We start from the raw sequence: 23,920 nt of genomic DNA on the forward strand, positions 1-23,920 counted from the left end.
CATCAGTCCATGTAAAGAGACCATGGCTTTCTGGATAAAGATCTTATTTGCTCTCTGTACTGCAAAGGGAGAACCATGGCTCCTCTACGTAGGACTAATCTACAAGCACTGGGGAGTACATTGCATCTAAGCATCCAGTAGGCACAGAGATGCTCTCTGCTGCCTTCATTTTGTAAGAGAATGAGAAAGTGAGTCAGAGTGGGAAATGGAACAAAGCAAGGAGGGGGGTGAGATGGGTACTGTCAGTTGTTTTCAATGAGTACACTCTGGGGGGTGAGATGGGTACTGTCAACTGTTTACAATGAGATACACTCTAGGCCAGTACCCAAGGTCCTCTGCCCTCTCAGCAGGTTTGGATGCTCCCTCCAACTATGGATCCTGCTGCTCTAACTCTGAGACTCTGTGTTCATATCAAAGTCTCTTAGTATATATTGTTTGCTTGAGCACAGCCTCCGCTACCTTGGGTCTGGAAGAATGGTTGGAAGCAGTCACAATTCACATTGGCTAACTTCCTTCCCACCCACTGAGCACCATTATGGGACATGGCTTCATTAAGACTCCATGTTTGTCATCTTCTTGGCTCCACCATCCTTCAAAGTATCCATCCATTTATATTTGTCATGTTTCATCATCACCTCGTTCATCTATGAGCCTGTCTCCTAAAAACCGTGCTATTCTCTGATGTGTTTGATGAAACCCTTATTTTTTTTCTTTAACTCTTCTCCAAATTATAACTAAGCCAGTATTTTTGCCAAATGTATCTTTTCCCAGCAGTCTTTACTGATGCAGCCAGGTTTCCTCCCCCCTCCATGCCTTCTCTTCTTCTCCATCACTAGGACAGATGTTCCCTTCTTATTAATTATCACAAATAGTCAAATAAAACCTAAATACAGAATGACTTATTTTATCTTCTTCATCAGTGGGAAGTAAAACACGACTATCTATTCCTTCCTGTTACTAAGAAAATCCTCAGAAAGAAAACTAGAAATAAAAAAACACTGAAATTACCCATTTATTTAATTACAAGGTACTTGCTTTCACAAGCCACATTTTTACTGCTGAGAAGATTTCGATTTGGCAACAAAAGGCAAAAGCTATTTCTACTGAGAGCGGCAAGGAGTCTGCGTTAGCAACACACCAGTGTGGAGAAGCCATGCCGGGCATCTTTCATGGCTATCCACCTTGGAGGGAGGGGCAGCCTGGAGGTGGGAACACACATGGAAGGTACAGATATACAGAGATGAATAAAGGAAAAGCAGGAAGATCAAGGGATGGAACAAAATGTTACAAAGGGACAGAGTAACACAAAGAAACATGCAGAGGTAGAGACAGGCTGGAGGGCCAAGTAAGAGATGTAGGGAGTAAACTATGGCAAGCCGTGAGGGACTGGAAAAGCAAGAGCCCTAAATGTACAGAAGAGGTGAAAGTTACATGACAAGATCGTTAAAAGTTAGTCAGAGTTCCCCCAGGATGATGGTTTAGGCCATTGTCCTCTGACAGTAATGATTTTATAACCCTGACTTTAGGGTTTTATAAGTCACAGCAAGTCACTAAAGCTCTTGGAGGACAAAGTCTTGCTGCATAGATTTGTAATTAGATTGTATCTTATTAAATAGGAATGCATCTCAAACAGCGTTCTCTCTTAGAATAAAAGCAAGAGGTCTGGCACATGCAGGAACAAGACTTTAAGAGGAAAATCTCAACCCAATTTCTGCCTGATGTCAATTATACAGCTTTGATCGTGCCTCAGTTTAACCACAGTTTCTGTGTCAGTGGATGAAATATCGATTTTCTAGTTACTTAAGAGTGTATCTAGCCAGTAAGCACTCATCGTAAGTGGCCTGTCCAGTTCTGACATGTCAGAACTTGGAATGGGATCTGGTTGTTCGGCTCTGAAAGCTTTGAATCAGTATTATCCATAATAAAGTTCAAGGCACTAACCCATCACATTTCTGGAAGGAAATCTTTTCTCCACCTCGTGCTCACTGGGAAGCCCATCATGTGCTCATCCCATCTCATATGGGATATGTGAGGATGCATAATAGATAGTGTCTCCCAGCATGCATCTGTTTAGACGGGTGTGTCAAGAGGGAGTGCCAGCATGGCGAAAGTGGTACCCAGGCCAGTGAGACCTGTGCATCTTGAATACAGACATACAGATCGAGGAGTGGGGGGGGCTGGGGTATGAAACAATGCCTGCTGGGGGCTAACTGGGGGACATCAAGACTCAACGGGAGATACCTTAGGAACCATTCTTTCAGAATCTTCTTGAGAAGCCTAAGACCACTTTTCTTTCCCGAGGACCCAGAAGGAGTAAGGATTGAAGTGTGCCGCCAGCTGAAGTGGGCAGAGAGAGACCCGTCCCAGCTTCCACTAAACTCTGACTTCACCTTCTCAGTTTCATGCCAGTTTATCCCATGAGCCATGGCAGAAGGTACAGAAGAAGGGACAATAAGTTTTGTTCATTTCCATTGACACTAATATAGTGCCTACTATAAGCCAGGCACTTGGGGACCCAGTGATTAATAGGACATTCTCCAGCTCTCTTGGAGCTCGCAGCCTAGTGAGTGGGCAGGGAGATCAGTCAAATCAAGAGTTATGCTAATCCACTGTGAGCCATGCAGTAGTGAATGCCAGTCTCCTACAGAAAGCCTTTCTGTGACCTGCTGCTTCCTGCCTAAAGGTCGTCATGTGACAGGGAGCCTGTTAACATATTCTATTCACCTCTCCAACTTCCCATCGCACACCTGCTTAGTCTGCACCAGTTCATTCTTAGTTTCTCGGATTAATTCTATTCCCATCCCTCTATATTCTCTCTAGACCACTCAGTTGGCATGGACTTCATCTTTCCCCACCTCTTACCTGCCTGATGCTTAAGAGAGCCTTCCCCTGGTAAGTCTTTATCTCACTTTGTTCGTCTGGTTTAAGCAGTCTCTAATAAGTCCTGTATCACATGACCCTTGGCTCACCTGAGCACTTGGGCTACCATGTCAGAATGGATGCATCACCTGTATGTCTCACGTGGTAGACGGTTTGCTCCCCGAGGACAGAAATAAGGGTTCCTAAGTGAGCAGAAGAAAGCCTGGCACAAATTAGGGTTCTTATAGGTTACCTGGGGTACAAAAAAGCCAACAGGAGTTATACACAAATGAGTAGTTCACTATGGCTGAGGTTTAGTCTTGCTCTGTAAGTAAGCCAACAGAAGTTATCTGGAAGAGGGTAGATCATTGTGTCTTGGGTTTAATGCTGTCAGATATTGGACACAGAAAGGAATCCTAAGAGATGTTTGCTTTACTCTCAGAGGAAAAGGTTAACCACGTCTTCATGGCAGTAGCTTTTGAATTTCCCCAAGACTATCACTTTAGATCTTTCTCCAATACTTGTTCTCTGATTCTAAGCTGCAAGGTGTTAGCTTATATGCATAAAATTTTACCCCTCCTTTGAGAATTTAAAATTAATACTTGGTTCTGGAAGGTAAAAGTCTCCTAGGACTGAATTAATGAAGACCAACAAAAATGAGCATGTGAACATAGCTTTGGGGTTTTCAAAAAGCCTTTCATGTTATTTTTAATTGACAATATCTGTACTTATTCATGGGTCATGGTATTATAATTCAACACGTATACAGAAGATGTAATGATCAAATCGAGGTAATCAGCATTTCCATATCTTCAAATATTATCATTTGTATTTGTTAGGAACCTTCAGACTTGCCTCTGCTGGTTGTTTGAAATGTGTAATTAACTGCTGTAGACTATGGCTACACTGATGACTACAGAACATTACAACTACTTCCCCTGTGGTTTTCTACAAGACATCAAAGCCCAGAAAGCCAGCTGATCCGCCCAAGGTCACAAAATCAGAAAAGGAGGAGCCAAGAATCAAATGGATCTTTTGAATCCAAATCCTATGTTCTGTGTTCTGCATCGCCATCCTTCCCTGTGACTGGTGGATGCCAGGCAGAGCACAAAGCTATGAGAAAACCATTTGAAAACTAGAATGGAACCTTCCAAATTATTCCATGGAAGCAACTTTCTCTTCTGCCTGCCAGGAAGCTGTGACAGGCAGAAGATATGGCAATAGGCCTCTCGAAAGGCCATTGGTGAGGATCAGCCTGGAGTGGATTCTGAGATGCTTACTCGCTATCATATCCAAAGTGGGGTCAAAGACAGGCAAAGGTACATGGTAGCAAGGGATAAAACATCTAACTCGAAAAGACTGGTTTTGCTAAGGACTGCATTGACTGCCAATTGGCAGAATGGGAATCTCTAAAGGGTTTTACAAGGCATCATGGGCCTCCAAAAGCTGAGACAAACAGACAGAGTTGCAGAGGTAGGAAGACATGGATGTAAAGAATTCACTCAAAGTAGAAAGCCAGCTGTCTTCTGAATCTAGGAGACATTCAGAGTCCGGCGCCAGTAAGGTAGGAGGTACTAACAATTACATGCAAACAGCAAATGCAGTTATACGGAAGTGATTGCTCCTGGGCTTGGATTCTTGGAGAAAACTTGAACTCCATAGCCCTGAAAAGGATCCTCTTTGAGTAGAGCTTTAGGCAGGTGGTTTAGGAACCAGCTGAAGACTTGGAAGATGGATCCAGTGGGAGAAAAGCCGTCTCCACTGACCACCAAAACCCACCTTTAAAGTTTCTAGAACCTCTTCCCTATATTCACTGCAAAACCTTGACTCAGCCACCGCCGCCTCCTCCTCCTCCTCCTCCTCCTCCTCCTTTTTCCCATTTGCAAACATGTAAGGCTTTCTGTTCATTCTTTCAACTACTAGGATGGGTAACACACTGGAGCTCGATACTTTTACCTGTCACTCAGCCTTCTGCTACCTCCAGGCAAAAATTGCCATTGATTACAGACTTACCGAATTAAAGCTTCAGGGCACTTAAATGAGCAATTATTCTCAGCTACCGAATTCTGGAAATTGTTGTGAGGTACTGTCTTGTTATGTATGCTGCCGGCTCCCCGCTGTACTTTTCCCTCCCTCACTTCTCTGAGTCGGGAGGATGGCTGGTTCTTGTGTGCTCATATTCAATTCCTGGGTTGTCAGGGTTCATAGCTAGAGAATTACTCTTTGGAACTTTTAATGGTCAATCCATACATCCCCCTGCCTCAAGGAAGACATTAGCCATATCAGTTAAGAAGTCAGGAGGACTTGGGGGGTGGGGGGGGACAAATGGTAGAGAGTCCCTAGTTGAAGGCTTCTCCATAGGTGGGAATTCTGTGTAGAGTTGTGAGGACATTTGGAGACCAGCCCCATCCCTGCAGTGGGGCAATACCGACAGAGCCAGCTTCATCTCTTAGCCAGCCTCATTCTGTAGTTCTGGAAGCCAGACATCTACATTTCATTTAGCTCCTACTTTCAAGCCTTTGTCTCCAGCTTCCACTCTGGAGTCCTTGGTAGTTTACCAGTAAGGATAAGATCACTCCTTTGGTTTCTCTTGCTTTTTTGAACAGTGTGGTATTTGCCTATCTACACAGGGTGTATATGGGATGCTTGTGAAATGGCCCAAGATTATCTAGAAGGAGAAGATCCACCTAACTCAGCTTGGGTAGACCAAGAAAGTGTTCCCAGAGACTTTTGAAGGATATTCTTGCTAGGAAAAGTCCTGGGAGCTAGGGACCCCACATAGAAGAAGTGCTAAACACAAAGGGAAAGAACCTACAGTGTAACGGTGTCTTAGTCAGGGTTTCTATTCCTGCACAAACATCATGACCAAGAAGCAAGTTGGGGAGGAAAGGGTTTATTCAGCTTACACTTCCATACTGCTGTTCATCACCAAGGAAGTCAGGACTGGAACTCAAGCAGGTCAGGAAGCAGGAGCTGATGCAGAGGCCGTGGAGGGATGTTCTTTACTGGCTTGCTTCTCCTGGCTTGCTCAGCCTGCTCTCTTATAGAACTCAAGACCACCAGGCCAGAAATGGTCCCACCCACAAGGGGCCTGCCTTTCCCCCTGGATCACTAATTGAGAAAATGCCTTGCAACTGGATCTCATGGAGGCACTTCCCCAACTGAAGCTCCTTTCTCTGTGATAACCCCAGCCTGTGTCAAGTTGACACATAAAACCAGCAGATACAGACAGCTTCACATTCGTGGAAGGGATGGCTAGAAAGGAGAACATGGGAATTCTTCTCCACAGACAATGTGAGCAAATGGGAGGGAAACTGAACAGAAAGAGCTCGCTTATTTGTGCGGCTGTGCCTGGCAGGTGTGTGTAAGGAACACAGGAAGCAGCTGAGAAGGAGGCAGGCATGTGTGTGAGAGCGTGATCCAGACAGGGAAGGAAGAGGCTCACTGTAGAGTCTCAGCGCTGGCCGGGTAAAGTGGGATTTGGGCAAAATAAAGAAAGGAGCTAGGAATGAGATCAACAGAAACAGAAAAAGCCAGCTGGGAGGAACTTGGAATGGTGCTAGAAATTAGCATAGATGTCCTACAGAGAAACAGGCCTGCAAAGTGGAGATCTATGAAAGGCTAGACTGGAGGAAATGCCCTTAAAACAACCTCCGTCTCTCTCACTGATTCCAGGATCACAGGCATGAATCCTTCAACTCGATATTCAAGATTTCCCTGCCCCCACCCTCATCCCCGTCTTTCACTTCCTTCTCCTCATGGACCAGGTCGTTGTGCAAAGCCAATCTGCTCTTTGCTTTCCGCACACACCTGTGGTTTATCCCTGCAGTTTGCCATTCGGATCCCTCTGCTCTGCAGTTCCCAGGGCTTCCCACTGCCAAAGCCCGGGTTAAGCACTGAGCCTTCCCAAAGCCTTCCCTGATGGCTCCTGACAACTCTGCTCCTTTTAACTGGATTTTCTATCATATCTACAGTCAGTTCCATACGATAAACAGTGCGCCGAGTGAATTACCTTGCAGGTTGTCATCTGAGAAAGATGAATAATTTTCCCTTGTGAGCAAGGACCTTGTCTTGTAAGTCATTTGATTAGCTAATGAAGTTTATCGTGAAGGAGAACAAAACTATAGGAATTCACAAAACACAATGTAATTCGAACTCACAATTTTGAGGCCGTGGCAAGGCTACCATAACGAAAGGCACACCGTAGTAATTAGGGATTGTCAAAAGCAGCCAAATGAGGGAAAGCTGAAGTTGGAGATGTTTTGCAAATTTCAAGAGAAAGTTTGGAGATGGAGTTAAAGCTTGATCTGGGTTGCTAAAGTGGAATCCTGCACAGTGGGTAAAAATGAGGAGAGGGCTCCCAGTTCAGCCTCATGAACTTCTTTCTGAAAGCCAGGACTCCAAAGGTCAGCAGGTTGTCCCACAGCTCATGACCTCCTAGTTATGGCCGACATCCACGTAGAAGCTTGAAGGCCTGTAGAAAGAGTGTAGTGTGGAGTCTGGGTGAAGCAAGTGGTCTTTGTTTCCTAAACTATACCGTGAAGGCAGTAGTGTGCACCTCGCCGAACTGGGCATCAGGAGCTATTAAGATGGCACGTGTGAGATGTGGAGCAGGAGGAATTGATGGTAAATGTCTTATTTGGCAATCATTGATATAACTGGATCTGGATACTGAGTGGGAGAGGCATCAAATTCAATAATCTTGACAGCTCTCCCAAACCCAAATGTCTACGAGAATATGATAAGTACTTCCTGGTGAACTTGGATTTATAGAGATGGACTACCATTCGGAGAAGGCTGATACTTCTCCTATGAAGAGCACTGATTCTCTTAGACCCACTGTGGGAGTAAGAAAAGTATAACTGAGATGCCTCTGGATCATGGAGTGCTAGTTTTTTGCCTAAAAGTTATGAAAAGATTTATACAGGGAAGAAATTAGAAAATATAGATACTGAGTCAAAAACACGAAGACAGGAGAAGATAAGGGGGCAGAATCTAAGCTGGTAAGGCACATATATAGAGCCCCTTAGGAGAGTCTCTTTAAAGACATGGGTGGGTACGGGGTGTGTGACTACTTTCAAAAGGCCGTTGCAATCCAATGCTCTTCCTGCAGGTGGAGCTGCTGAGCTGAGAGTGCACCTTCGCTTTTCCCAAGTTCACATGGAGCATGAATTTCTCCTCCCTCCTTTCACCCTGCTCTTCATACTGAGCTCAGTTCACCTTCCATTCATCCTTATCCATTCTCCTCCATACTAACTTTGATAAATCGGATGACCGCTCCTCAAGATCTGACCATGAACCTGTCCATCCTATTTCAGCACTGCATCGTGGATTGACACAGCCTGTCACTCTGGATAACTATCTACCGGGCAGAGTATGGTAGTTGTAGGATGCTGGAGAGGTATAGTGCCAGTTCAGAAGGTAGACATGAGCTGGAGAGGAGGGCACCGTATCTCTGAGTTTTATTGGCATTCCACAGTTCTTGGGTGGCCCCCAGTGGCTCAAGGCAGCATCCCCTGAGAAGTCTCTTTTCAGCTGGAAACACAGGTTGGGCATTCGCAATCACCGACCCTGGTCCTTTCTCTCACCACAGCTTCAAATTGCAAAATATTTGGAAGACTACCTAAGAATATATGGGAACCTGTCTTCACTCAGTGAAATGGGAACCCTGTTAATAGCCCAAGGTTTAATTCACGGCTTCTTTTACCCTTCTTAAAATCGAAATCATTCTGTTGTCAGTGCTGGGGAGGGTTAGCTGTGTTTGACTGAAGCGGTAATTTGACAAGATGTGTCTTCACTGTCAATCAAAGTGTAGAAGAGAGCTCTTAGCATATTCAGGGTTGGTTCTCTCTGCCACCTCCATCTCCTCCTTGTGAAACTCTGCCTTCCCTTTGGAGATACGCCTCCTTAGAGATCAGAAAGAAAAAAACATTCAGGGCTAGGGGTCAGGAGGGCATGTGCTAAAGTCTATGAGGAGTCAGTTCTCTAGGTTCAGTGGGGGCTCTTCCAAGATGGGAAGGGGACAAACACTAAGATTTAGGGTTCTTTTGGCAAAAGGTTCCTGATGATCCTCATAAATCAACCCCAATCAGCTAATTCCTCCTAGAAGACGATGAATGAAAAGGGTTCTGAGAACTGCCTGCTGCGGGGTTTGGTGGGTGAGGGGCCAGTAAGCCTATAGCTGTCCCAGGGGTTGCAGAGCAAATATCACTGGAGAAGACTCCCGTGTGCACTCTGTTTCTGATGCTGCATGGGGCCACCAGAGACTCTAGATTCACTTCCATACACTCCAGGAAACAAAAGCCACCATATGGGTTTATATTGCTACTTGTGGTGGCTTGAATATGCTTGGCCCATGGCAAGTGGCACTGTTAGGAGGTGTGGCTTGGTTGAAGTGGGTGTGGCCATGTTAGAGGAAATGTGTCACTGAGGGAGTAGGCTTTAAGGTCCTATGCTTAAGCTCTGCCCAGGGCAGTCGAGAGAGCTCCTTCCTGGTGCTTTTGGATCAAGTTGTAGAACTCTCTCCCCTCCAGCACCTTGTCTGCCTACATGCTTCCGTGCCTCCCGCCATGACGATAATAGACTGAACCTCTGAAACTGTAAGGCAGCCCCAATGAAATGTTGTCCTTTTTAAAAGTTGCCCTGGTCATGGTATCTATTCACAGCAATGAAACCCTATTAATGTCTTATTTAAGACATTAATATTCAGTAATTAATAGGATTAGGGCTGGAGAAATGGCTCCATGGTTAAGAGTATGTACTTGTAGAGGACCTGGGTTCAGTTCCCAACACTCAGACAGTGGCTCACAACATCTGCACCTGCCCTCATGTATGCATATCCCACACAGACACACAATTGCAAATAAATCATTAGGGGCTGGAAAAATGGTTCGGTGGTTAAGAGCATGGGTTGCTCTTCCAGAGTTCAATTCCCAGCAACCACATGGTCGCTCACAACCATCTCTAATGGAATCTGACACCCTCTTATGGTGTGTCTGAAGAGAGCAACAGTGTACTCACATACATTAAATAAATAAATAAATCTTTTTAAAAAATTAAAATTAAAAAAGCAAAGCTTTAAAGAAAACAGGATGAGTTTTAGAATAAGAGACTTGTAGAATTTCAGCTTCTCAGCTTGGAAAAAGGATATGTAAAAAGGGTGTTGATACCCATTCAGAGTGCTCAGGAAATGGTAGCTCTCAAAGAACATACCATGTATCTTCCTGTGGAGAGGGAGCCGACTGTGTGAGGTAGAATGACATCAGAACATGCTGACCAAAAGAAACACAGGAAATGGAAAAGAGATTGACCAGGACTCAGCTATTGTAATCCCTCTTGAATCGCATCCTCCTTTCTCTTTGGCCCAGCGCTTTCAGGTCCTCTGTTCCTGAGTCCTGCTGAGGGCTTAAATTCCCTAATGAGGGCTGTGAGCCTCTGCCCAGCAGAATGTGAGGAATCTTCTGAGTTGCTGCTGGAATTCTTCACAGTTATCTTTAAGCACTTTCCTCAGCAAACATTTGAGCACAACCTTGCGCCAGGCGTCAGTCAGGATACAGTGAGGCACAATGAGAAGGTGTGGCCTCTGCACTTGAGAAACTTAGGTAGGGTAGTGAATGGGAACAGACCAGTAGTAAGTTAGTAGCAAGGTTGCAGCATGAAGAGCTACACAATGATGGGGAAAAGCATAGGAAAAGGAGGGGGACACATGACCCCAAGAATCCCTCATCAGCTAGCCAGTATTCTTCATTCATCCCATTACAACACAGCACAACACGACACAACACGATACTGGCACACCACCACATTAACACCCCACACCACCACACCATCACACTAACATTCCACCACACCACCATACTACCCATCTTAATATTTTGTTTTGTTTCTCTCATCTTTAGTCTGTTCTTCTGAATCAGGAGTAAATGGAGGAGGTGATGTTGATAAAGCTCCCAGCAAGCACACAGAGGATGCTCAATGGGCGCTATGCTCCTCTTACCCCTTTTCCTCTTGAGGGCAATAGCTATGTGACAAACTGAGCTGAACCATATGGAAGGACCACTTTGTAGAACCTTACAATATTGCTGTTTTTGTAACTCTAAAGCAGTTGATTGTTGATGATTTCTTATGGTCTATGCCAATATTACATGTGTGTGCTCTATGTTTTAGTTGATAAAACTGTATCTTTTGGAATATAGCATGCTGTGTTGATGAATGTGTAGATTTTGTGGGATGGGCTAACTCAAGCTAATTAATATATGTATTATGCCACTTTTAAAGAAAATTTAAATCCTAAAGAATTAGCCATCTTTAAACTCATGACTTATTGTCCTGAACCAAAGTCACAAAAATGTACAAGATTGTTTGAATTTTCTCTCTTGTTGAGTTAATATTTTGTTCATTGACCCAACATTGATTGACAGATTAATTGATTTAGCTTAGAAGGAAGCATTGTTTACTGGCAATGACTGAGGGGAGGTATAAGGCTTTGCTCTATATGTCTAGTATGCTTAGAACATCAATTGCTTGTTAAGCACAAACTACAGAACATGGAGGATAGAAAACAGAAGGCCCCTATTGGCAGGAGTGGACAAACCTAGGTAGAGGTAGAAAAGAGAATTTCTGATTCATTGTCATAAATAGTGGAACAAGTGGCTGTATACTATGCAATGACACACCATGAAGGAGCAATGAATATGATTCAAAGAAAGCAAGGCCATGTTTGACACAGGAGTGGCCTTGGGAATGAGCCAGCAGGTGTCAGAGACGCTGTTCACCAAGCCAAGCCTTCTGGACAAAAGGAACAGCAGTCAGAAAGTTGTGAGCAGCATAGTGTGACTTTCTTCAAAAGTCACATGTCTTCAAAACAAATGGGAACTTGTGGGTCAAGCACAGTGGTAGTAATGTCACCTATCACTGGGGATGTGTTTCTGAGAATTACTCCATTGGGGGGTTTCTTGGTTGTGAGAAGAGTAGAGTGTGCTCCCTCAAACTGAGCTGTCACCATCGCTACTACGTGATACATACTCTGACAAGACCACTGTTACTTAAGCAGGGTCCCATTGACCAAAACATCAGTCTGTGGAGCAGGACTGTAATCTCATAGAGGAATATCAAAAGAAGTCAGGGCTTCCAGTTGAGGCATGCTGTGGTCCTGCCTACCAGGAAGGTGAGCAGGAGCTATTCTGTCAGGGGGCTTCTCTTCAGAGCTGGTCTTAGGCTCAGCGGCAGGGTCTACAGAGGTCCAGAGTACTCTTGGATTTGGCTTGTGGTAGTGTCCCTGCCTTTCTTTGGCCAGTGTTTTTCAAGTTTCTGTAGGACTGGTTCCTCCCTCTCCTCTCTCATCAAGTACAAGCAGCGAGCTCTGCTCTGACAGAAAGAGGCTGTTCTTTGTCCTTCTTGTGGCAGCACTGCAAAGGCCCAAGTGGGGGCAGCTGTTGTATTGATGTTATTGATGCCTCTATGGGCAGGGGAGGCAGGGGGTTGATGTTGCTGTGTCAGACATGTGTGCTGGCTGAAGAGTTCAATATTGTTCTCAGCTTCTGTCCTCTCCTCATCTCACCCCCCACCTCCCTGTCCCTGCCTGTTATGTGAGAGCCTGGCTTCTCACTCAGAATATCTTGTGGTGAAGACACTCTTCCTGAGCAGAGATGGAAGAGCCTCTAGCAAGAGCCAGGAAAGCCACTGATGAGGAGGCAGTGGAGGGTGGGAAAGAATGGGAGTGGGCGCCAAGATGAACAACGGTGCCAAGCAACTGAAGCATAGTGAATAATAATAATGACTGAGTTAGAGGCTGAACTGGGGAGAGATCTGAGCTAGGACTCAGGTCTCTTTGTCCATTTCTTCTATTTATGTGACTCTTGGAACTTTCTTTTTTAAAAATTCAGTGTCTTGCTATATAGATCTAACTAATCTCAAACTCATAATCCCTCTGTCTCAGCCTAAGTGTTTAGATTATAGTCATGTGCCGCCATGCCTGGCCAATTCTTGAAACCATATGAGGCACAGGATTAAAATAGATAGACAATAGGCAAGGGATGATAAAGAAGGTAGATAATATATAAATAGATGATAGAAAGATAAACTATAGATAGACAACAGGTAGTAAGTAAATAGATAAATGAATAATAAGGTAAACAATAAGTGATAGATGGTAGATAGATGATACATAGATAAACAGACAGACAGATAAACAGATGATAGATAAATAGATGATAGATAGATAGGTAGATAGATAGATAGATGATACTAGATAGATTATACATATGTTTAATAGCATGATAGCTGTATTTTTCTAAACTTAGTCAGAGGAGTCTTATAAAAAAACTCTAGGCAGTCCATTGTGTCCAGTCCCTCTTCTCCCCTCCTTCCCACCCCAGATTAATATTTCAGCAGGGTGCCTGTGCTCTCAGTAAACACACAGGGATCAGTTGTTTGCTCAAATCCGTCTTAGTCGGTAATATTTTAAAGTTGATTGGATCTTAAAACTGCAAGAGGTCCCCGGTGTCGTGACTTTGCTGGCATTATCAGCTCTGTTATTTTCTTACCAAGCAATCTCCTACCAAAGAAAGTGTGAGGCTCCCCATCCTGAATCAAGCAGGAGGGAGCTGCATCTCGGTGCCCACTGGGGAGGCTCACTTAAGAATCAAAGATGGTGAAGAATGAGGATGCCTCTCCCAGCTTGCCCACATGACCTTGGGAGTGTGCTAATGTGTCCTTGCGAGCTTGGAGGGAGGGAGGCTCCCAGTCGTCTCTCTCCTTCTCTCCTCTTCCTTTTCCTTTTCCTTTTTTTCCCCCTTTTTTAATATGCCTATTGACAGTGTCATCTCTCAACTTGATAAACTTGTCAGAGAGTGCTCTGGGAAAGCATGACACAGAGTTTAGAGTGATGGCTGAGTATGCAGGGAGAAGGGACCCAGGGAGCTGTGGGAGGCACCAAGACATTAGCCTGGGGGCAGGCAGGTGTTCTGGGGTATTTGTGACTCAGGGGCAGCATGCATGCATCACCTCCATGGTACAGTTTTAGCAGAGCAGGACTGCTGAGGAAGAAGAGGGCAGTAGCGTGATGGGCGTTAAGGGAAATGTGGGTTGGTCAAAGTAGCGAGGGCAATGTGCAGTGCATGAGCACTCTGTAGCCTGGGGGATGATGTGCTGGGCAGGCTCTTCATACAGCAGGCTATGTGAAGCTGTGCAGGCAGGGGGCTGGGCATGAAGGGTAGAGGGCAGTGGGGCAGTGGGGCTCTTGGAATAATAGGGCATGCTAGAAAGTAGGCTTTGTGCATTTTTTTTCCTGAATTCTTCTCTGATTTTATTTAGTTGCTTCTCTGAAGTACAGAATGGCAGGAATTTAAGCATTCTCCTTTGAGCTGGGGATGGTGATGCAGACCTGTAATTCCAGCACTTGGGAGGTAGAAAGAAGAGGATCAGGAATTCAAAGTCATCCGTGGCTATCCAGCGAACTTGAGGCCAGCCTGGACTATGTAAGATTCTGTATCATAAGAAACATAGATTTGGGATATGTCTCAGTTGGAACTCCTTGCTGTGCACATATAAGGATGTGAATTCAATTCCCAGAACTCAAATAAAAACAGTGGGGGACCTCATTGAGGCCCTGTAACCCCAGCCGTGGGGAAGTGGAGGCAGGGGGTCTCTGGGCTTGCCAGCTTCACGAGTTCCAGATTCATCCAGAGCTCCTATCCCAAAAACTGAGGTAGAGAGCAAGTGAAGAAGACATCTACCACTCATCTCTGGTTTCTCCACACAAATCCATGCATATGTGCAACACACACACACACACACACACACACACACACACACACACACACACCTAAATGAATTTGAAAATAGCAGTCAAAAGAGTCTCCTTTAAACACATATCATTTTAGCATATTAGATAGGTGACTTAGCAATCTGGTTCGACATGTCCGATGACACCTGGGACATTTTATTAATATTCAGATTAATGAAGACATGGTGCTTTATGCTTCCTTACTGGTCTATGGCTACTGCTAATACAAATGTTGCATCAAGGAGTGAAACCCAGACCCTGACCTGATCTGCTGGGGTGCTGGGGAAATCTACCGTAAGTGAAGGGCTGGGGTGGGGTGTAGGAGATTCTGTACTGAGATTGCAGTCTCTGCCTCCAGCTCTTCTCCACAGTTTCCTCATCCCCATGCCTGAAATGCACTGCTGATGACCTTGTCCGTTTTAGCTTCTAGACAGAAACCCAACCTGCTGCCAGGAGGATCTGTGTCAGGAAACAAGTAGTAGACATTTGGATATGGCAAAGCACAGCACAGACTTAGGACTGACAAGACCTTGTAGAGGGGGTCCACACCCCCTAGCTAAGTATTCTCCAGCTCACAGATCCCCCCTCTCCTACACTTCCAGCCAGCCCCACCTTCAGTTTTCTGTGCAGAGGGAAGGGCTTTGGCAGCCTGCCAGTAGAACAGGTGTCCTCCCCCTCCCCCATCCACCTATTAGTATAATAATCTTCTGCCCCAGTGTCTCTGAGCGATTAGGGCACATCTCATGCTCTCTCCTCTCTATCAAGAGGAGGCCAAGAAATCTACCTCACCTGGGAAGTGCAATAATTGCTTAATGGTGTCCTGCCTAGAGTGTGATATTTATATTATAAGATGGGGATTTAAGTCTAAAAATAAAGGGAGTTGTCAGAGCTGAGGATTATTGATAACAAGTATAAATGACAGTACTGACAGCTAACATGAAGAGATCTGATTGTGTCCGGGCTTCCAAGCTGGAAGGGAGGTAAAATTAAGAATTAGGTCACTGACATTCCCCATTCAAGGAGAGAGGAAGGCATCCTCCCAGCTCGTGGCTCACCCTTTTGGCCTTCACATAAAGACAGCTGCATGTTGGAAGCATCCTGTAAGTACAGATGCACCAGGCACAGAGGGATGAAACTACTAATAGAATTAACACCTTACAGAGCCGCTGCCAGGCCAATGCAATCAAAGAATAGAGGAAATAAAAGTAACTTGTTAGCCAGGTGCAGGGCTACACGCCTTTGATCTCCACTCGGGAGACAGAGGCATGAGGAACGCTGTGAGTTCAAGGCCACCCTGTCTACATAGTGAGTTTCAGGACAACTAGTGCCACATAGTGAGACTGTCTAAAAAAAGTTACGAGTTATTTTCCACAGACCACCCATGCCCAATCAGAACAATAAAAGCTGGGTTGTCAGTGTGATGTCTGTAGCATCCTAGGGAACAGTAGTTCAAATCTAGAAGGTTGGCAGTGGCTAGTCTTTTTCTACATTCTGTATCAACCATCCTCATGATCTCTGGGCCTCAGTTTCCTCATCTTCAAATGGAGGGGGTTGGACAAGAAGACGTCTGAGGTAGCCTCCAATTTTAACATTCTGAGGCCCAGTTGTTCCACAGAGGTGCAATTCCACTGGTCTTCATTAAGGCAGAAGCAGCATCCGACCCCTGGAGTGTCCAAGTCACCATTTTGAGCATCAGTGGCCTTTGTCCGAAAAAAAAAAAAAGGCCTGATTAGTCGACCACAGGACAACAGAGGTTGACTGTCATGGCTTTCTTCTTCACCCACCCCCACCCCCACCCCTGCACTTCTCTCCTTAGGGTGTTAAATAAGACTGGTCAGTTTTGCTTTCTTTTTTTTTCTTTTCTGCTTTTTATCTCCACCTCCAGCAGAGATTTGGGTTTTTTCATTTACTCTCACTGCGGGTTTCAATCTTCCCCACTCCCAAAACAATACCCTCTATCCCATCACACAAAGTAAAAGAAAAGCTACAAATTGGCTCCGCCTCCTCAAGCTTTTGGGGAACAGTTTTGCTGTACCAATCTGTACAAATCTAAATTTGGGGTCTGTTTGGCGATGTCTCTATACCTCAGAGGAATCTTCTAGCTTTTCTCCATTTCAAAGCATTTGGGTCCACACAAAATGCTCTCGAAGAGAGAGCTCCCTCCCACCTTTAGCAAAAAATTCAGGTCTGTCACCAGGACAGAAGAGGCTTTTCTGTGGAAATCATCCTCGTGCTGGTTATAAAAGCCACTCACATCTCAGTATGAACTCTGCTAACGCGCTCCCTTGTCTTTGTGAGTGAGAAGCAAAATCCACACAAAGGTATAAAGAGTTGATCCATATAAAGATTGCTCTCCGGATTCCATTGGGCCGAGGCTTTCTGATGACTGCATCTTTGCTGCGGACAGCTGTGCAATTGAGACCACAGCAGGACTCCAGATGTGCTGGGGCTTGCCAGGCAACACACTTAGAAGTTTGGCCAAATCAGCCCCAGATAATCACCAGAGAAGAAGCAGCAGGGGAAAAAAAATTACAGGGCTGGTCCAGAGGCTTTGTGTAACTCAGGAGCTGGATCTAGGCTCAGGGCAGAGAAGGAGCAGGTTGGAATGGAAGGTCCTCAGGTCTTCTTCAAATTTAGCATATGAGTTCCTTTCCTTGGCTGAGAAGAGCTGAGGGTGATGTGACCTAGAGAAGGGACATCACATCATGGCCAGTTGTCTGTGCCCGTGAACCCAGTAGGAATTTTGGCCCTGCCGCTAATTAGCTGTGTGACCTTGAAGATACTTTGTGAGACTTCTGCTCTCAAACTCCCAAGAGCAATGTTTGACAGGCATCGTCAGAGAGGCTGCCTGTTTTACCAGGAGGAATGAAAGGAGCAGCTAAGACACTAACTAGATCAAGATCGAACAGCTAGGAGATGGTAGAGATTATTGCAAACCCCAGTTCACGGCTCCTTCTGCCACACTTGGTGTATCTCATTAGAACAATCACTTGGGTGAGTGGGGCTTGAGCAGAGCCTAGAATCTGAATATTAATCAAATATCCCAGGTGATATGGGACATGGTGACTCACACCTGCAATCCTATGCTTAAGAGGCTTACTGAGAGATTGAGGTAAGCCTGGGCTGCAGAGTAACACCGTGTCTCAAACATTCATACAATACATACATACATACATACATACATACATACATACATACATACACACACACACATACATGCATGCATATATATACATGCATGCATGCATATATACATACATGCATGCATATATACACACACACAAATAAATAAATGAATAACATTTTCAAGCCTTAGGTGGGTGTTAAGATGGAAAGATGTCTCCTGCCTTGCAGAACCTAGGGTGAACTCACCCAGAGACAGCGTCTCACCCCTCATGCATTTCTTCTATGTATGCAGAATGAAAACCATGAACCATCTGTTTTGGGACATGACAGGAACCTCAGAGAGAGCCACCTAAATAGAGCCTAATGATTTGTATCTGTGTGTGATGTGTGTATATGTATGTATGTATGTATGTATGTATGTATGGTGCGTGTGTGTGTGTGTGTGTGTGTGTGTGTGTGATTTACATGTGCATATGTTCCTTTCTGTAGGTATAGGTGTGTTGGTGCTCATGTACAAGCCTGGGACAACCTTGTGAGCCAGCTCTTGCCTTCCTCCCTGTTTGGCCCAGGCTTCCTTTGCCTTTTGCCACCACACACTAGGGTTGCTGATTGGGGAGCATCCAGGCATTCTCCTATCTCTGCCTCTCATCCCTGGATAGAAGCACAAGATTAGAGACACATGCTGTACGTGGTCTGGGGATTCAAACTTGGGTCCTCTCTTGCATGGCCAGTGCTTTACTTAAACTCCTGAGCAATCTTGCTAGCTCCTGGTGGTACTCTCTTTGACTGAACAAACTAACCAACTTTTCACAAAATTTCAGAAAAGAAAGGTGAGTCCCACACACTGTCTCTAATAGAGATGGCTCAGAAGACCCATAATGGTCCTCTCTGGGGCACATTTTAGCAAGAGAGTCTGTTCAAGATAGCGAGGTTCTGCCTTGTACATTGCTAGAAATCGAGGCGCTTTTGGAGAGTACTGTACTATAGGCATTCAGAGGGAAATGCAGGAAAAGAATCCCTCAGGTGGGAGCAGAAAAGATGCGGATGATTTAAAATGTGTTTGGTGCCTCTTAAACATAATCGCCCAGGAAACTTTGTTTTAACTTTGGTTTTTATGGTCACTTTAGGTAACCACAAAGAATAGTGTGACTGCAGCTACACTGGGAGAGAGAATTGTGTCCTGAAGCATTTAGGTACAAAGGCAGGTGGCTTCAGATCGACTGCAGGTTACGAAATGGAAAAGCCCATTGTCGTTTGGGACCTTGCAGGGAGCCAAGAGTAAATAATACTTCTCATATAGCTTTAGCCTAGTGCTATCTTAATTGCAATCTCTGGTGAGATTTGGAGTTATGCGTTTTTAACAAGCAAACCATAAAATAAGGTTTAATCTCCCCAGAGCCCTGGAGTTAATTTATCTGTCCACAGGCTAAGATCTTTTTAAAGGTTAAGAATGCTTGGATTTTCTTTCTAGGTCTCTGGATTGGCCAGAACACCTGCAGGTGTCTCCTATGGCTGGCGGCTGGAATCTGGCTTTCATCAGTGCTAAAGACCCAACCTCAGAAAGCCCTGCAAAAAGAATCAGGTGTTGGAGCCTAGCAGTCATGAACCCTATTTTGTTCAGATGGTGAGGAACGAGCATTACGTGGGCTGCATCTGTGGCAGCTGATGTGTCCAATTTAGCCCCAGAAGAAAAAGGGTTGTCTTTCCTCTACAATTTGGAGGTTCAGGGGTTTGGGAAAGATGAGCTAACCTCTTTGAGTTTTACCATCTGTAAAATGAGGATGAAAGTATCTACCTTGGATAGAGGTGAGGTGGCTCAGTGAGTAAAAGGCACTTGCCGCAAAGCCTGAAGACCTGAGTCCCATCCCTAAGAACTGACTCATTGCAAATTGCCCTCTGACCTCCAGCCTGCACCATGATGCTGATGTGCACTCACAGCCCACTCTAAATAAGTACATAAACAAATGCAGTGGTAGTCTACCCTGGAGACTTCCTTATCCTATGTGGTTCCGGAATCTCTGTGCGTTGAACATCATGTCGTTACATGGCTGACTCTCTTTTGTTAATGGTAAAGCCCCGTGTGATTACGCTGACCTTCCTACCTAGGGGTTCGTCCAAGTAAAATTCGCCTCATCAGAGTGCAAGGGCATTTCAGGTACTCACAACACATCTAAAACTCAGTCTTAACTCTTGCAATGGGTCACCGCAGTTTTGTTGCCAAAGCCTAAAGAGGGCAGATTCCCACACTGGTCTTGGTTGTGGGACAGTTGTGCACTTTGAGACCTCTATTAGTCTGGCAGAGTCACTTTCCTTGTTGGATCACCTTTCCTGCCTCTGTCAAGTTCAGAGTGTGCCGCAACTACTTCAGAATTTACTGAATAGTGTGTGGGGGTCTCATTTCCAAACTGTGTGACTGTACCCCAAGGAAGACGACGGGGGAAGATGGTGGGAGAACCTCCTATTTAGACACCACACTCCAACCCTCCATTGCTGGAATTCATAACCCCGTTGATGAGCCTCTCACCGTCTCATTCTGCTAGAACCTGCCTGCCTATCCCTCCTTCCCAGCCCTCTATGTCCCTCTCCCTTGCTGGACTCGATGACTTCTGCCTTGATGAGTCTTGGTTCTTCTTCCTGGTCTGCCTGCCTCCCCCTCTCCTGCTGAATCATTCTACCGCCATCCATGAAATCATGACCACAAGGCCACCATGTCAGAAAACCGTCCCAGATTAACCTCACATCTCTCTAACGTCCCCCACCCTTTTCCAGCGGTCTCCAGCATCCCGCTGTGGGTATATTTGATCAGGTTATAACAAACCCCCTAGTCTCGGACAAAACAGCCAGGGACAAAGATGATCCTTGACCCATTTAATTCCTGGGGAATTAAAATTCTGTGCCCTGTGCTTTGCCTTCCGAGAGGTTTGCAGAAATTATTCTGAGCAGCTACAAACAAGCAAAGGGCAGGTTCAGCGGGAGTGGGCGGGGAAAGCTAGCACTGAAGCTCAAGATGCCTCCCAAGCTACCAACCAGAGTGTGACTAAACAGGATCCTAAGCCTTGTGGCAGGAATAAAGGATTGGGAAGTATATGTCAAAAGGGAACAGAATTGTTCCTCTAAAATATAGTTCTAAACCCATCAACGCACACCTCATATGTTTTCCTTGGCTCCCCATGACACGAGAGAAAAATCCACACTCAGCCAGGGAAACAAGCCAATGCAGCTATTACCACACACCATCCCCACCCCACCCCCAGCTCTCCCTTATGGCTCAGCAGTCCCTTCCCAGACCCTGTGCCCCAAACAGGCAGGGGCTCTGGGCTCCACCTGTCATCTGCACCTCTCATCCCTTACCCCTCTACCTAGAACACTCTTCATTGCTCTTCCCGCTCCAATGCTATGTAAGCCAGGGAAAACGAATCATCTCTGTGGCTTTTATCGGGTCACCTTATCAGGATTTATCGGGACACCTTAGTCAGGATTAGGCTGCTTTCTGTTGTTGTGACCCCAACTATAAAATTATTTTTGGTGTTAATTCATAACTGTAATTGTGTTGCTGCTATAAATCATAATGTAAATATCTGATATGTAACCCCCGTGAAAGAGTCATTTGACAACACCATCATCAGCCCCCAGCCCCACCCCAAAGGGGTCAAGACTTCACTGGCTGAGAATGGCTGTCCTGGAGCACCAGCTTGCTTCTTCTCTTTCATTCACAGGATGTGACTACCTCCAAGGACTGTATTCCAGTTCCCCTTCTTCCCCCTCCCCTTCCCCCTCCCCCTCCTCTTCCCCCTTCCTCCTCCCCCTCCCCTCCCCCTTCCCCTTCCCAGTTGCCTGCCTGCCTTCCAGCCTACTGTCAGATGTTCAGGAAGTCTTCACAGGACCATTATGGAGTTGGGTTGATGTTACTGAATTGAACCTCCAGGGTTTCTCCCAACTACCTTTCTACAACCTCTTCTATAACACCCCACCCTTCCTGTCCTCAGTTTTGTCTCCTATTTCTCCAAAGATGGATAGCACTCTCCACGTCAGGGCTTCCATCAACCAAGAAGCCTCACTGGAACCTGTGTGCCTGCCCTGCCTCTCTTGCCTGAGACTGTAGATCTTGAGCTGCTAAGAGACAGTGGAAGGGAAGGGCAGGCGGTCTCATTCCCCTCCCTCCCCCCACCTCCCTCCAGCGCTCCCCGGAGAGAAGCTGAGAGAAGCAGTTTCTCCCAACCTTAGCATCGGGACAGGTGGGAAAGCAGCAATAATCCAATTAAAGTGTCTGACACTCTGGCCAGGTGGCGCCGTGCTGGGGAGGAGGTGGCACACGGGGGCTGTTACAGGTTGTGTTTCACTGGCTGTGGATACCTACAGGGAGAACACTTGCCATAAGATTCGCAGATAAAAACCAGTGGCCTCTGCTTTCTCTCCAGAGTGTTTTTGTCAGAAATTGGTTTGGGGCAGGAGGGGAAGAGATCCTTTTTCTTTCTTTTCCCACCTTGAGGGCATTTAGAGGTGGTAGAAAGAGGAATTGTTGGAGGGAGGAAAGGAATAAATCAAAGAGCCGGCATGGGCTTGGTTAGAAAAGCCAAGAGTGTCTCCAGCAGAGCACGGCTGCTCAGGTGGGAGGCGGGGCCTCCACACGCCCGACTTAGCCCTTCCCTCTGCCACCCTTGATGCATATTTAGATTCTTGCAACTGCCCCAGCTCTGTGACTCCCTGGGTAGCGTCTGAACCCTGCATAAAGCCCTGGCACCATCCCTGGGAAGTTAGAAGAAGAATGAAGGGCAAACCATCCATGGTCCACTTTCCACAAAGGATATCGGCTCACAGCAAAAAGCTGGCCCCTGGAGGCGAGCCCATCCTTATAGGTGCGGGGTGCTGCGCCCTGCCCACCCCCCAGTCCTCCTACACAATATCCCAGCACAGTGGTGACCCCAAGGACCCTAGTTTATCACAGGTTCCAACTCACTAGACCACCTTTCCTTCCATACTTTTTCATCCATACCTGAGAGCTCCCACTCTGCTCAGGACTGGTCCAGCAGGCTTTCCACACCCCACTCCTAGCTGATTGGACTGGACCAAGTTAAATGCTCTTCCCTTCATTATTCGAAAGAGTTTTATTCTGATTGAAGCGAACAATATGAAGGAGCACAACTGAGCCCTGGCGCAGGATGAGAAGTTTCTTATATCTAAAGAGTGGTACTTCAAAGTGTCCGGTGGACAGGTTCCGCTGTAATTAGGGGGAGGAAATTGCCATGTAACTTAATTAATATCAAAATCTTTTCTTTTCCACTTAAGTACAAGACAGGAAGATGGCTACAGAGAGGGTGGGAAGAAGCTACTGACAGAGTCTGACTGGCTCAGTCATGGGCAGAACAGCCATAAACTTGTTTTCTAGATGAGTCCTTGGGTCAGAGAAGAACTCTAATGCCACAGGGTGATCCTTGCCAAAGAAAAGGACTTCTTCTGTCCCGATGCTCAGAGCATTGTGCAAAATAAAGTGAAGAACCAGGAGAGTTACCTAGATATTTCAAAGGAGAAATGCAGAAATCCTATTTTGTAAGAAGTGTTTACAGAAAGTAGTTTGGGAGAGCCTGTCCCTTGTTCTTTGCAGTAGTGTGTGTGTGTGTGTGTTGTGGACATGTGGTATGTTTGGACATGTGTGGGGGTAGTATATGGATGTATATGTGTGCGTGGTATGGATGTGTGGTGTGGTGTGTGCATGTGTATGTGTGCGTGGTATGTGTGGTGTGGTGTGTGTGTGTGTGTGTGTGTGTGTGTGGTGTGTGTGTGTGTGTGTGTGGTGTATGTGTGTGTGTTCATTCTCATGCTACAAGTGCGCATCTCATATGTGTGTAGGTAGATATGTTGACTCAGTACTAGGTGCCATTCCTAAGGATCTTATTTTGGGCTTGTTTGTGTTTTGGTGGCTTATGGGTTTTGTTGTTGTCTTCGTAGGTAGGTTGGTTGTGTTTCCGTTTTGGTTTTTTGAGACTTGGATCTGGAATTTACTGGCTCAGCTAGGCTGACTGACTAGCAAGCCTTAATTCTCTTCTGTCTCTACCTCTCCAGTGCTGGAATTACAAGCACACACCATCCCATCAGCATTTTTCTTAAACATGGGTTGTCGGGATGAAAGCCAACAAGCACAATACCACTGAG

General features: G+C 45.7%; 1 protein-coding gene across 3 annotated transcripts in view; it reads left to right on the forward strand.

Annotated features, from left to right (window-relative positions):
• Nucleotides 1–23,920, forward strand: part of Nxpe4 (neurexophilin and PC-esterase domain family, member 4) — a 238,022-nt gene that overhangs the window by 68,387 nt on the left and 145,715 nt on the right. For 2 of the 3 annotated variants that reach the window (XM_030244373.1, XM_017313377.2), the window contains exon 2: nucleotides 2,821–2,892. The gene's annotated coding sequence lies outside the window, so the exon portion shown is untranslated. Of the gene's footprint in view, nucleotides 1–2,301; nucleotides 2,435–2,820; nucleotides 2,893–23,920 lie in introns of all 3 variants that reach the window. The other variant, XM_017313380.2, reaches the window with a different exon arrangement.

Source organism: Mus musculus, chromosome 9, assembly GCF_000001635.26.
Source record: "Mus musculus strain C57BL/6J chromosome 9, GRCm38.p6 C57BL/6J".
Taxonomy (NCBI): Eukaryota; Metazoa; Chordata; class Mammalia; order Rodentia; family Muridae; genus Mus; species Mus musculus.